The 12,657-nt window shown below is 35.9% G+C and overlaps 1 protein-coding gene across 50 annotated transcripts in view; it reads left to right on the top strand.

The window, feature by feature from the left end:
- The window catches only part of SORBS2 (sorbin and SH3 domain containing 2), a 133,355-nt gene that overhangs the window by 13,612 nt on the left and 107,086 nt on the right, over positions 1-12,657 (top strand). For all 50 annotated transcript variants that reach the window (XM_085547147.1, XM_015862066.3, XM_015862061.3 and 47 more), the window contains exon 2: positions 8,067-8,190. The gene's annotated coding sequence lies outside the window, so the exon portion shown is untranslated. The remainder of the gene's footprint in view (positions 1-8,066; positions 8,191-12,657) is intronic.

The raw sequence follows: 12,657 nt of genomic DNA, 5'->3' as shown, positions 1-12,657 counted from the left end.
GCAAAGCAATATAAGGAACTAAGTGTGTTCTGAATACTAAATTTGTATTAAAGTATACTGCTGCTGAGATGTTCAAATGTCCTTTAATGTTTTAATATGCAGCACCAATTTAACATCATTATCTCTACATTCTCTTTTAAGAGGTATGACAAACTTCTAGAAAAGCGTAACTATCTGATGTAAATTCAGAAGAGAAAACTTACCTTTCATTGTTTTGAATTTCTTCTCTGTGTGTAAGGTTTTCAAGCCATTTTAGAAACAGAAAATAGCTGAAGTCACTGACTTCATCCTTCAGTTTCAAGTGCAAACTTTTACAAACTTGTCTTATCATTTTCCAAGGACTAAAATTGGGAATTTGCCTTGACCAGGACCAAGCCAATGAAAAATCAAAAGACTGTGAGATAAAAACAAATCAGCTGAGGTTTTTATTATTAATAAGTGTATGACTTTAAAAAACAGAGGATGTTAAAGTTGTCAGGAAGTAAACAGCTTCTAGGAAGGGAAATCCACGCTTCCGTATGTTTTTTGTTCGAAGAGGAAATTACTTAATAAATGCACAACTTTGTGGAATAACTATGTTAGATTGTTAACTATTATTTCCAGTTCTCATATACCTTAAGATCTGCCTGAGTGTGATCAATACTTTCATTTCTGCTCTTCAAGCTTTCTTCCTTGTAACTTCAATTGCCATGGGTTTAGGTTCATATGATACAGAAGTGCAAAGTAAGCATAGTCATATAATTTTAACTGTCAGTTTGTTACTCTTTGAGAGTGTTCTCAAGAGTTTTTCTCTGTTTTCCTTTTTGGTGCTGGCCTTTGTTCTGTCAGTTTGGATCTCATAAGGTCTGGTTTTCAGAAGGTGTGTGCACAGCTTCTCTTGAAAAGCATATGTAGCCCATGTACTTTGTTAGTACTGGCTACCAAAATCTGAGATAGCAAGAAAGTGTTACTTTAGATTTTGTCTGTTCAGCAGCTACTTCACTGAAGAATTTTTATTCGCAGGGAGGATACCTGTGGTGAAAAACATAGTTGCAGTTCTGAATTCTTTATTAATTACTAGCATTCATTACTGATCAGTAATGAAAGTGTGCTGAGGAAGGAAAATTAGGAAATTGCTTCCAAAAAATCATTTGCATATCATCCTCGAATACTGTCTTTTCATTGCTTTAGTTGCCTCTTAAACAAGGGTTTAGCTCTGCTAGTGAAAAATGAGTGAAGGCCTGCAGATAAGTCAGCATTGAGCAACTAGCACTGCAGCTGTAGTGTCTTGCATCACCTCATACACATCAAGCATGAGCTTGTCTTTGCCCAGCTAGGAGAATCATGGATATAGCTCAAATAAATGTTTCAAATGAATTGTGTGTTCAACAATTAAAGGTACTATAGGGAACATAAATAGCAAATAAAAACTGTAAAAGTGCCCTCATTGTTATTTTGTAGGAGCCGAAGCAGTACGTGATAAATGACTGCATACTTAATGTGCTTCTGTTAACAAGAAGGCAAAACAAACAGAAGCTCAGCACTAATTTTCTGAGTCATCCTCCTGGTGGGCAAGGGCTAACTTGGTTGTAGAGTATCTACTGGGGATTGTTAGCATTTTGCTAGAACTTCAGCTTTGGAAGCTGAATAACTTCCTAGAAGCAGTTTTCCTTTCGCTCCAAGCTGCCAGTATAAGGAACTGCCATATCTCTAGGGAAATAATTATTTTCAAATGAAGACTTAAACAGGAATTGAACAATTTTCTGGGTAGAGACTTCCTGTTAACCATTATACATCATACAGAAGAGGAGATTAATCAAGGCACTCACCACCAAGACCAGGTTGGACGGGGCCCTGGGCAACCTGATCTAGTAAAGGCATATGTTTGGTGGCCCTGCTAGGCAGGGGGGTTGGAACTACATGATCCTTGAGGTCCCTTCCAACCCGGGTAATTCTGTGATTCTGTGATTCTGTGATCATTAAGCAGAGTTCTGCTGTTATGTCACCTGAACTGCAGATCATTTCAGATGTATTTCAGCAGCATTTCAAGCTTAAATTACAGTAAAGGACACCACTTGGCGGAGTGCCTATAAAAGCTGAGGTATCTTTTCTGTTGGATGCCTTCTGAAAAAGTTGAATTGTGTTTGTCAGTAATTATATGCATTCTGTTAATTTTGCTGTTGTGAAGCAGATGGACAAAATGACCTAAAGATTCCTCTTTAAGTCTTTCATGGCATAAGGGATTATAGGTGCATTGACTTAAATTTTGTCTGCTGCTTTGGATACTGCCCAAAGTTGAAATGGTTTGTAACTTCTCACAAGCTGATATTGCCTGCTCTGTATAAGCCAGATCTGTTTTCAGACTCTTTGTGAGCAGCCTGTCACTGCAAAAGTCACTTCAGAATCAATCTACAGGAACAACTCAGGCAAAGGCATAAAAGTATGTAGTCTGAGTAAAAAGCATGTTGTCACAAGGTGAGTTCAAGTTCACTTCAAGATCTGCCAGACTGTGGAACAGACTGAGGAAAAGCACACCACTAGAAACTGCAGTCAGCATTTGTCCTCTGGCCTTGGTGTTCTCAGGTATGGCATATCTAGGCAGCTCCTGTTCAGCTTCTGGTGTGCAGTGGAGCCCACCTCCCAAAAAAGTGTGGACAAGCCTATCTGTGCTTGCTATCATTTCCCATGGTCCATTCAGTAATGTTGCTGCTGAAGGAGGTCATGATATCAGTGGTCTTTATAAAGAACCAGTACTGGGATAGATCTGCTTCAGCCCATTGTACTGGTGGGTGCAATAATTGTTTCATCTGCTTAAATTACTTGTAGTTCTTATTTGAGGTTTTGATAACAACATTCCTGGAGTTCTTGGGAGCAGGAGATCGCTTGATGAGCTCAGGCAATTTGGCAGCATCTTTTCTCAGCTTTAAACAACCTGAAAATAAGCAAAGGTAGAGATAGGGTAGGTCCAAGTAGCTTCAGTCTAAAGGTGGCATACACCTGGGCTTCTGGAATAACTGTTGGCTTTGCAGCCTTTGGGATCAATAACTGTCACAGCTCTGCAAAAACTGATCAGCGCAGAGTTGGATCTGAAGCAATCGTATGTCAGTGAGATTTGGCTGACTTCAGTCATTTTTATGATATCAGTATGTTTAAATCAGAAGTAAGAAACCTAAATGTAAATGTTGGGTCTTGCTGAAAACCAGACATTGCTTTTGAACACAGACTCGTGAAATTAAGTACCACATGAGAAAAATTATCAAGCTTCTGCCAGTATTAGTTTGTGTTCTAAAACACTGAAGTGTAATCTACCTGTAGCCGGAAGCCTTTAGAGCTTTTCACAAGTGCTTATGTCTTTAGGTCTTTGCACACATGCATTTGTGTTTGCAATTAAGTGGATTGTAGTAGCACAGTGGATAAACTGACTAATGGAACAGTTAAGGGAAGATGGCTCTCACCACTGCTTTTCAAAACTGTTTTATTGTCTTCTAGTGTGAGGTTTTTTGTTTAACTATAATTCCCTTCCCCCTGGCATTCAGACCCTAAAAACTTTGATTGTAGTAGGTCTGCTTTCCTCTACTTTCTATGCTGTGAGTAGCAGAAAATGTTAAGTTTGCTTGCTTGGTAAAACTTGGACCATTTATAATGTAGGTCTCTTTTTTTCTTAACAAAATTGACAGCTTTGCAAGTTTTCTGAACACCACTGTGTTAATTATTGAGAAGCTTAAATTCCTTGGTGAGTTTAGTCACGGTAATTGAAACAGAAACTTAATTCAGAATGTGGATGTGTAAAGCTGGCCTGGCTATTATCTGGCTGTTTAAGAAAGAACTAAATGTCATTAGGCCTCATGATGTTCTGTATCATAAAGTTTTGTGAAAGAAAAGGAGGGAATTTGATCTTGCCTATCTTACATGAATTTCTTCTGATTTTGTGGACCGGCTAACTTAAGCCTGAGAGAGGCAGTCATGCACAGGAGCAGGCAGAACTTCATAGTGGTGGCATTGCTACACTAAGAGAGGGATATGTTCTTGTCTATGGGTGTTAATGTTTCAGCATAACTGGAGGAGAGACTGTCATTCAAACTTTGCTTTCTCCCTGACTATCTTTAAGCTAAATAGTCTGTTTCTTGCATTTGATATAGCTAAACTGGTCGTTTTTATTTTGTAACATTGGATTCGGGCTCAAAAAATTAACATGAGCATTTGGTAGAACAAACCCAGTCATTTGAATTTATAAGTTGTAATGAACTTTTCATGTGTAAACTCCTTGCTTATATATATATATATATGAATTCTTGGCTTTATAGCTAAACTACCAGCTTCCTCTTAAAAAGTCTTTGCAAATTTATACAGTAGCTGAACATGTTTCAGTGGAAAATGATTCTGAAAGACAAATGACCTTGTATAAGGTTCTTGAAACAATGTACTAGCAGCATATACTGAGAGCAAGATAAACAATAGGCTTCTGTTCTCTATTTCCTGAAAAAGGCCTTCTCATATTGATTTCCCAATGTGTTTTTAGCTGTTTACTCATGGAACAGGGGAAGTTAGTTTTACTAATGAAATAATGCTCTTAGCAGGCATGTTGTTCCTTAGGTCTAATTTAACAGCAGTAGCTGTAGTCAAAGTAGTACTTGTTACCTCATTAGGAAAGCATTAATATGGTATGAAACTGACACAAAAATTACAACATATGACTAAGAAGAGGCTCTATGTCTTTGGGTAATGTGCTTTTAATCATTTATTTGAAATGAGTATGATTTCATTTTGCTTGAGTCTCCTTATATTATACTATATTGGTTTGCAGTTAAAGTTATTTTAATTTTTAAAGAATTCAATATTCTATTGTACAATATTAAACATTGAAAAACTGCAAACATTTCAAACACAATGTTTTTTAGGGTTCTTGGATATAAAAAACTATATGCGGGGTGTGTAGCAAACTCAGCTTACTATAATAGTGAAATTGCTTACTTACAAAACACCTTCCACAGAAATGTAGTTAGGGGCTTTGGTCTTATATCATCTTTTCAATCATCAGTCAGTATTTTATTAAAATCATGAGGGGAAGGGAGGACAGTGGGCTTAAATTGCAAAGATAAAAATGAGAACTGAATATCACTGAAGACATATGGTATCTTTCTAGAGAGATTGTAGATCTATTCTGGAGAAAACAGCTGAGACAACTCTTCATGAAACATCTGCTATTTTGCACAAACTTCAGATAGTATTAATCAAGTGTGAGAGCATGATTTTCCATGCTTGATTTCTTGATCCACGTCTCTCAAATGTATGAGTTATCAGTAAAACACTTCTGTTAAATAAATAATGAATCTGGGAATGTTTTCTGTGGTTGACTCCCCAAAAGAATTCTTCAGCAATTGCACATGCAGTTTCAGTGACTCAGTTGTGTTGAAGGAACCTAGGAACCCAGTGAAAATCAGGATTTCTTATGTATGAATCTGTGAAGTAGAGAATCACAGAATTGTAGGTGCTGGAAGGGACCTCTAGAGATCATCTAGTCCCCTCTGTCCATGAGCATGTTCAACAATTTTCCATCTCTCATCTTCCAGTTTAACAGAACTCTGACCAGTGAAGCCTAGCCGTGAAGTTTGTAGGGATCTGAACAAAGTGTCCACATTAGCAGTGTGTGCTAAACACTCCTTGCTCATATTTGATTGTTTAATGCCAAGCATCAATTAAATTGTGGCAGTATGACACTAAAGAAATGTTTAATGTTAAACTTGATATTACTGATGGCTATAAAATGGGAAATATGATTGTTGTTATCTTTTAAAAAGTTTAAGGTGATAATCTTGGTAATGATGACAAGTTTTTTTAGAAATAAACTTGTAGATAATTAGATTTACTTGAGAACTAGACGGTATTATTTTGCCATGTTTATTAGGTTCTATAAACACTAATAACAAATCATTTAAGCAAAACAAGTTGCAGAGAGTGTATGAGTAAGCAAGGTACTAAAATGAGTTAAATACTAGCGGTAAATCACCATCCTGAGAAGATGCTTCAGAAGAGAAGTACTGCACTGTAAGACATTGTGTGTTGCATTTATTTGGTACTAAATTGATATTTCTAATAATGATTTGAACACATTCTTCTATTTTCACATTTGCATAGTAATAGAATTCATTGAACAAGTATTTGTTGGCTTTGCTTGTAACTAACATATTAAAGCAACAAGAACAGTAAGGCTAAGTAGTTTCTGGCTCTAATGTTTTGTTATGTATAAATCATGTAGTTAACTTAAACTGTACTGTATTTTCTACCTGATCATTACAACTCTCAAGCTGGCTGTAACTCATGCAATCATATGTTGTCTAAAACTTAAGCTGCTGGAGCCCTTAAGTCTTTATTCATCAATCTCAAGTTAAATATAAACTGAGCTTTTTAACTTCTGTGAATTAGATTTGTGGTAAAATAACAGTCCTAAACTAGCCATTTGGAATAAAACAACAATAATGATTAATATGTCAGGCTGGTATTTAGTATTAGATGGGTGCATTTTTTTCTGTTGTTGTAGTTGCTCTTAACTACAACAGTACTAAAAAATGGTTGGGATCAAATGGAAGGGATTTTCCTGAGCTAATAAAAAAGCTAATTTATGCTTTTTTTTCACACTTGACTGCTTGTTTCACTATTGTTATCTTTTTTACAAGTCTTTAGGAACAAATATGCTTATTTCTGCTTCTTTTTAGCAATAAGCATTGCTTTATTGCTTAAGTAGTTTGAATAGCCTGTGTCTGGCATCCTACTTAAGGCATCTGTTTAACTTTCAAATAGTTACTCTTTAGAAATAAATCAAAGAAGTTAAATCATAAAGAAAGGGGTCTGGTGGTTCTGAATGACAAGTTGAATCTGAGTCAGCAGTCAAAAGAGCCAACTGTATCCTGGGGTGCATCGCACCTAGCATTGCTAGCAGAACAAGGGAAGGGACTGTTCCACTCTGCTCTGCACTACTCAGGCTTGCTTTGAACATTATGTTTGGTTTGGGGCACCACAATGCATGAAGGACATAAAACTGTTAGAGTCTCCGAAAGAGGGCTGGAAAAATGGTGAAGGGAGAGAGCAAAATATGTTTGTATGATGACCTGCAACTGAGGTCCCTTGACTTTTTTAGGCCAGAGAAAAGGAGGCTGAGGGGAAGGTTAGTTTGGGTGTCAGGAAAAGATTCTTCAGCAGAGTGTGGTCAGGCAGCAGAACAGGCTCCCAAGGACAATGGTCACAGCCCCAAGCTGCTGGAGTTCAGGAAGCATCTGGACAACACTCTGACATAGTGTTTGAATTTTAGGTGGTCCTGTGTGAAGCCAGGAGTTAGACTCGGTGATCCTTGTGGGTCTCTTCCCTGTATATCCTCTGACTTTTAATCTCTTTGTGGTCTTTTATATTAATTTCCAGTATTTTTGTACGATGAGAATTTCAGCTGGTTGTTTGGGGGTGCAGCAGAAGGGGGCAGGGAGATCTTTGTTATGTCACCGAATGGCCCATGGAGTGCCAGCAGCTTCAGGTCACTAAGCTTTCAGAATAGCACTGGTGCTGAAACTGGAAATTTAAGCTGAAAACTAGAAACAAACTTCTGGCTTCAATCTTAGTAAACTCTTCTCCTCAGATGTTAATGCCAGACAGATATAATGCACTTAAATGCAAATAGAAGTACATTCTTCCCAGATGAACCTCTGTATAAAGAAGGCAAAGCAACTTTAGGGCTAACTAAACTCAAGATAGAAAATTAAAATTTAAAAAAAAAAAAAAAAAAAAAAAAAAAAGCACAGTGATTTATTTCCTGAGGTGACAGTCTTCAAGGCTCCAACTCTTTTTTTTAACAGTATTTTTCTTAATCATCCACAGTGCTTCTTCTCTACCCTTTCTGTTTCTTTAAATAAAATCTGGACAACGAACAAAGGTTTTTGCCATGAATTTCTTAATTTTTTTAGCTTGGGTTGGTAGTCTGGTTCTTCTGTACTGCATTTTCATTTTGATTGTAGGCAAGCCCATTGCTGCTGAAAATAGCTCAAATGTTCTTTGAAGAGAAACAGCCAGCAGCTCAGCTTCTTTTTCTCTTTCCCTTGCAGACTCTTGCATATGAGTTTAATTTCTTGAGAGAAACCTTCATAAAGGGCTAAATAAACAAGATCTACATATACAGAAAGTCCTTACTTCCTCTGCACTTGAGACACAACTAAACTTGTCTGTCTGGTAAGTCATATTTTCCTAAAGGATTTGTCCTTCCTCCTGTCCTTATGACTTGCATTCTTCAGTTTCTGATTAGTGTTCAGAGAAAATCAGCTTCTGTTTGTTAATAGTTATGCATTCAGTATGTACAGAAGTGTGAGGACCTCTATGAAGGCATTTCTGTGCTGCTTTTGCAAACCTGAAAATACTATCTTATGAGTCGATATGATGCTTTGGGATAACTGAATTTGTAATTTTTGTTGAGCTGGTAGTTCATTCTCAATTTGTTATAATAAAATAGTGTAGTATTTTAAAGCAGAATTAGTTATTTTTCTTTCTTGAAATTCTTTACCTGTTTGGATGTTTGGATACTTAGAGAATGAACTTGAGGATTTTTTATTACAAAGCATATTGCTCTGTGTTAAGTCAGAGTTCAGAAATAACTTTGCCAGCAATTCATTCATGACTCATTGCTTGCAGGTTAAATTTTGTGTAGATAAAATAGGTTCACATTATTGATGCAACAATGTATTTTTCTTGGTAGCATGCACCTATCTCATAGGTTAGTAAACATACTTGTCAGTCATTAATTGGTTAATATAGTTCTGTAACTGTTCCATTCTGTGTTGGGTTTTTTTTTTGGGGGGGGAGGGGAGGGAGGGGTTACAGGATTTCTTCAGTTTTTAACTCTACTGCTTGAAATCTTGGATTATGGAGTGTTAATAGAGCATAATCTAAACAAAACAAAGTTGTTTTTGTCATTTATCTTCTATTTTCACTGTACTTAGTGATTCAAACAAAGAAAATTTCTGAAGAGCAAAAGTGGTTTGTTTGTTGTTTTTTTCTCAATGCTATGGCTTTAAGAAGTTGCCTAGCATAAATGGCAGCCTGTGCAATCTGATCAGTCATATTGTTCAGAAATACCCTTTCCATCTGATCACAAATACTGGCCTTTTGGTTTACCACAATTACTATGTTCTTGCATACCGCATATTCTAGTTCTGCATAGTTCATTTTTCAGGCTTTGCCATTGATCTGAAGTTAATTTCAAAAACATCCTAAAAGCCAAGTCATATTTAAAAGTAGTTCTACATTTAATGCAAACCACCAATTCTGCATTTTATTTTCATAGGAAAAGGAAAAAAAAATAGATCAGAGTTCTTACATAAAATTTGTTTGAGGATTTTCCACTTTATTTATATTTTAATAGCATACATGATTCTGGACAAAAAGAGAAATTATGAAGTTTACATATACATTTCATGTGACGTACATACATACGTGTATGTATATATATTTGGAAATACAGAGATTTGTGTGAAGTAAGAATTTTCTTTGAGAGCTCTTCAAAAATAGTAAAAACAAATCTGGTTGAGTTCATTGAAGGAAAGTTTTATTCTCATATGAGAATCCTGGATTAAATTCTGCTTTGTCTTCCTTAGAGTAGCAGATATTGGTGTATCCATCTGAAACTGTAGGACTTTTGATACCAGTCTCATTTTCTACTTCAAATGAGACACTCTTTCTCCTTTTCTTTCTCATTTTCTATTGACACATATTCCTTTTGCTTTAAGATTTTCTCTGGTCCTGTCTTACTGTCATACATAAAGTTGCTTCCCTAGTCCTTCAAGTCTATCACCCTATCCTTTTATTTCTTTTTACCACCCAAGTATTCTAATAAATACTTTACTTTCATTTTTGCTTTTCCTGAAAAAAAATAAAAAAATAAAATAGTTTTTAGTCTGTGACATTCAGAAGAATCTGAAGCTCCTAGAAGAACTTAAGACCTTTTGGAGGCCATAATGTAGTTATCAATTTAGTAGATATGTGTATAAGGGAAGTAGTGTAAAATTTTGAGACCAAAATATATAGTTGGAAAAGAAATCAGGCTGTATAATAGACAAAATATTTAACAAATACTTTCAATCAAAGCCCGCACTTGAATTGTGTAAAGTAAGGGTGCAGGATGTGTTATGAATGGTCACTTTTGACTTCATATTACCTTAAAGTTGCAATACAAGACCTTGTTTTTGTTTGGCATTTAATTTTTGACTGAGTAACAGAACTGACATACAGAAACTTTTATTTAGCATATTGACATAACCCAAATTTTAGATGAGTGAACTTGGCACTAAATTCAACTAAGGGGAGAGTAAATCTCAAGAGAGCAATGGAATTTCTTTCTTTGCTTAAGTGTACCTCTGCTTTCATGGGGAACAAACAGTAACATTTTGTGCAGGTTTCTGCTTTTGACAGTGTGTCTTTGTTCACTTCCCAAAGGTGGTGTCAAATACATTGGGAAAAAAAATAAAATGAAAAATGCAAATATAAGAATTTATTTAATTATATGGTCCAAATGAGCATTTTTGGTCTGGAACTGCCTAGCACTGTTACTGGTAGTTCTTTGTGTATGAAGAATAAAGGCTCACTTTCAATAATTTAGATTACATAAATAAATATGCTCTGTCCTCACTGTTTTTGTAATTTTAAATAGAGGGGTGGGAGGCAAGTGTGTTTATAAGCTTTATATGATAGACCTGTTTGATCAAAGAGAATCTCAGAAAGTGTTTCCTTCTTGTCAGTAAAAAAGTTTCCCAACCATTATACAGTTTTACTTGAGCTGTTATTCCAAGAAATGGTGCTGATAAAGATCTTAGATTAATATTGTGCTTATTCACAAAGTGTCAGTGTTGCTTTCATGGAGTGGTCTAAGTTCAGTTCCTTTATTAGTGGCAACTGGATTTTATGGTATCCAATCTGCCCAGTTTCTGATCTGAGAGCAGGATTTCGAAGGGGTGCAAGTTCAAATTGCATGGATTTCATATGTGACTATACTGGAGAAGATTAAAAGTGTTTTTGAAAACTGGAGAGCAAAATCTGATGATAAGGAAAATTAATCTGAATGATAGGCCACCTTGCAAATGCCACTTCCTTATATTTGTCTTGGATTGGGGATATATAAATTTGGAAACACCTGAGAAAGTATGTGTGCTTATGTGAGACCCAGCACTTGTTTCTGCACTGGACTTATGTGTCACTCTGTACCTTGCTAGCTGCTATAGAGGAGTGTGATTTCGATGGCTTCCTGGCACATTGGTTGTCTCCTATCTGCAGGGAAAAAAGAAGAAAAAAAAAAAAAAAGCCAACAGAATAACAGTTTCAATTACTCTGATCTTTTGATAGATCCAAGTGAGCTAGGATCCATCAGGATTCCCAGTTTCTTAGAATAATCTGTGCTTATCATCACTAATCTGTGGTTTGAGGAAGAGGATAAAATTAATCACAAATAATTAAGTATAACAGTAAGCATCTTGTGTCAGGGTTACTAATTTTTAACCACGATATCAAAGCATTTTGTTGCTTAACCTCCCTAAAAAAATGTTTTGAGATGAGCATTTTTCAGATTCAACCTCAATACTATTCACTTTTTGTCATTAAAAAAAAAAAAAGAAAAAAAGAAAAAAACTAAAAGTTGCCAATGAAAAGCAGATTTATTCTTTGCGTATAAACCAAGCAGAAGTTATTTAATTTTCAGTTCTGCTTTGAGCTTTCAATTTTATTTGACTTTGTATTTGAACAGTATTAATTGGTAATAATGAAGTAGTATGGTACATAGTAGGGAACATCATTGTTTAGCTACCTGTGTGCTTGCACTACAAAGATAAATGTGCTTATACTCTCTCTCTTTCTAAGTAGGCACTTAACCATACATCTAATAAGTATGCTTTAATCTCACATAAGACATTGCCTGCTTATGTTTGTGTGTAGGACTTCATTTGTCTCTGTATATTAGTGGCTTAAGAATTAGTATGTTTCATTAGTGGCTTACATTCCTAAATGTTTAATGCTGTTTAGAAGGCTATGCCTTCTTTATTACCGGAGGCAACTTGAGAACTTAGGCTTCCTTGACTCTTGAGACTGCTAATCACTTGTTACACAGAAAGGTTTTTTTCCTCTCCTATTGAAAATCATTTAGAATTGTTTCATTTAAAAGCACAACTGGATAGGCTGTCTGTTTTGCTTTTAAAGAAAACTCTTAACATGTGCATATCTCTTCCCTAATCTGCACCCAAAAGTCACAAAAACAAACAAACAAACAAACAAACAAAAAAAACCACCTAGATAGGCAACAAATGTGTTAGTGGTTCTATCCTTGTGCAGCTGGATTCATTACATGTGACCCAAAATCTCTGTCAGTTCTTGGATCTTGCAGAAAGCAGCAGATCTTTCCTCTGCAGGCTGGAAAGTTAAACATTGAAGAGAGGACAGCAGAGATAGTAGGGTTCCGAGCTTATTTACCTCCCTGGGAAAAAAAGAGGAGACAAGAAAAGGAAGACAAGCTCTGTTGCCCATGTGGAAGGACTTACCTGAAGAGCAGTAAATTTAGAGGCCTAGTTTTACTGTGTTCATTACTCCAAGACTTTCAGTGCTGTTGAGTTCCTATCAGTAGACTTATTTCTTTCTGTGGTTGTTATTGCCTTCAAGAAACAG

This window comes from Coturnix japonica, chromosome 4 (genome assembly GCF_054131305.1).
Source record: "Coturnix japonica strain WE chromosome 4, WE-NBRP24, whole genome shotgun sequence".
In the NCBI taxonomy this organism is placed as follows: Eukaryota; Metazoa; Chordata; class Aves; order Galliformes; family Phasianidae; genus Coturnix; species Coturnix japonica.
This window is presented reverse-complemented; position numbering and strand designations above follow the sequence as displayed.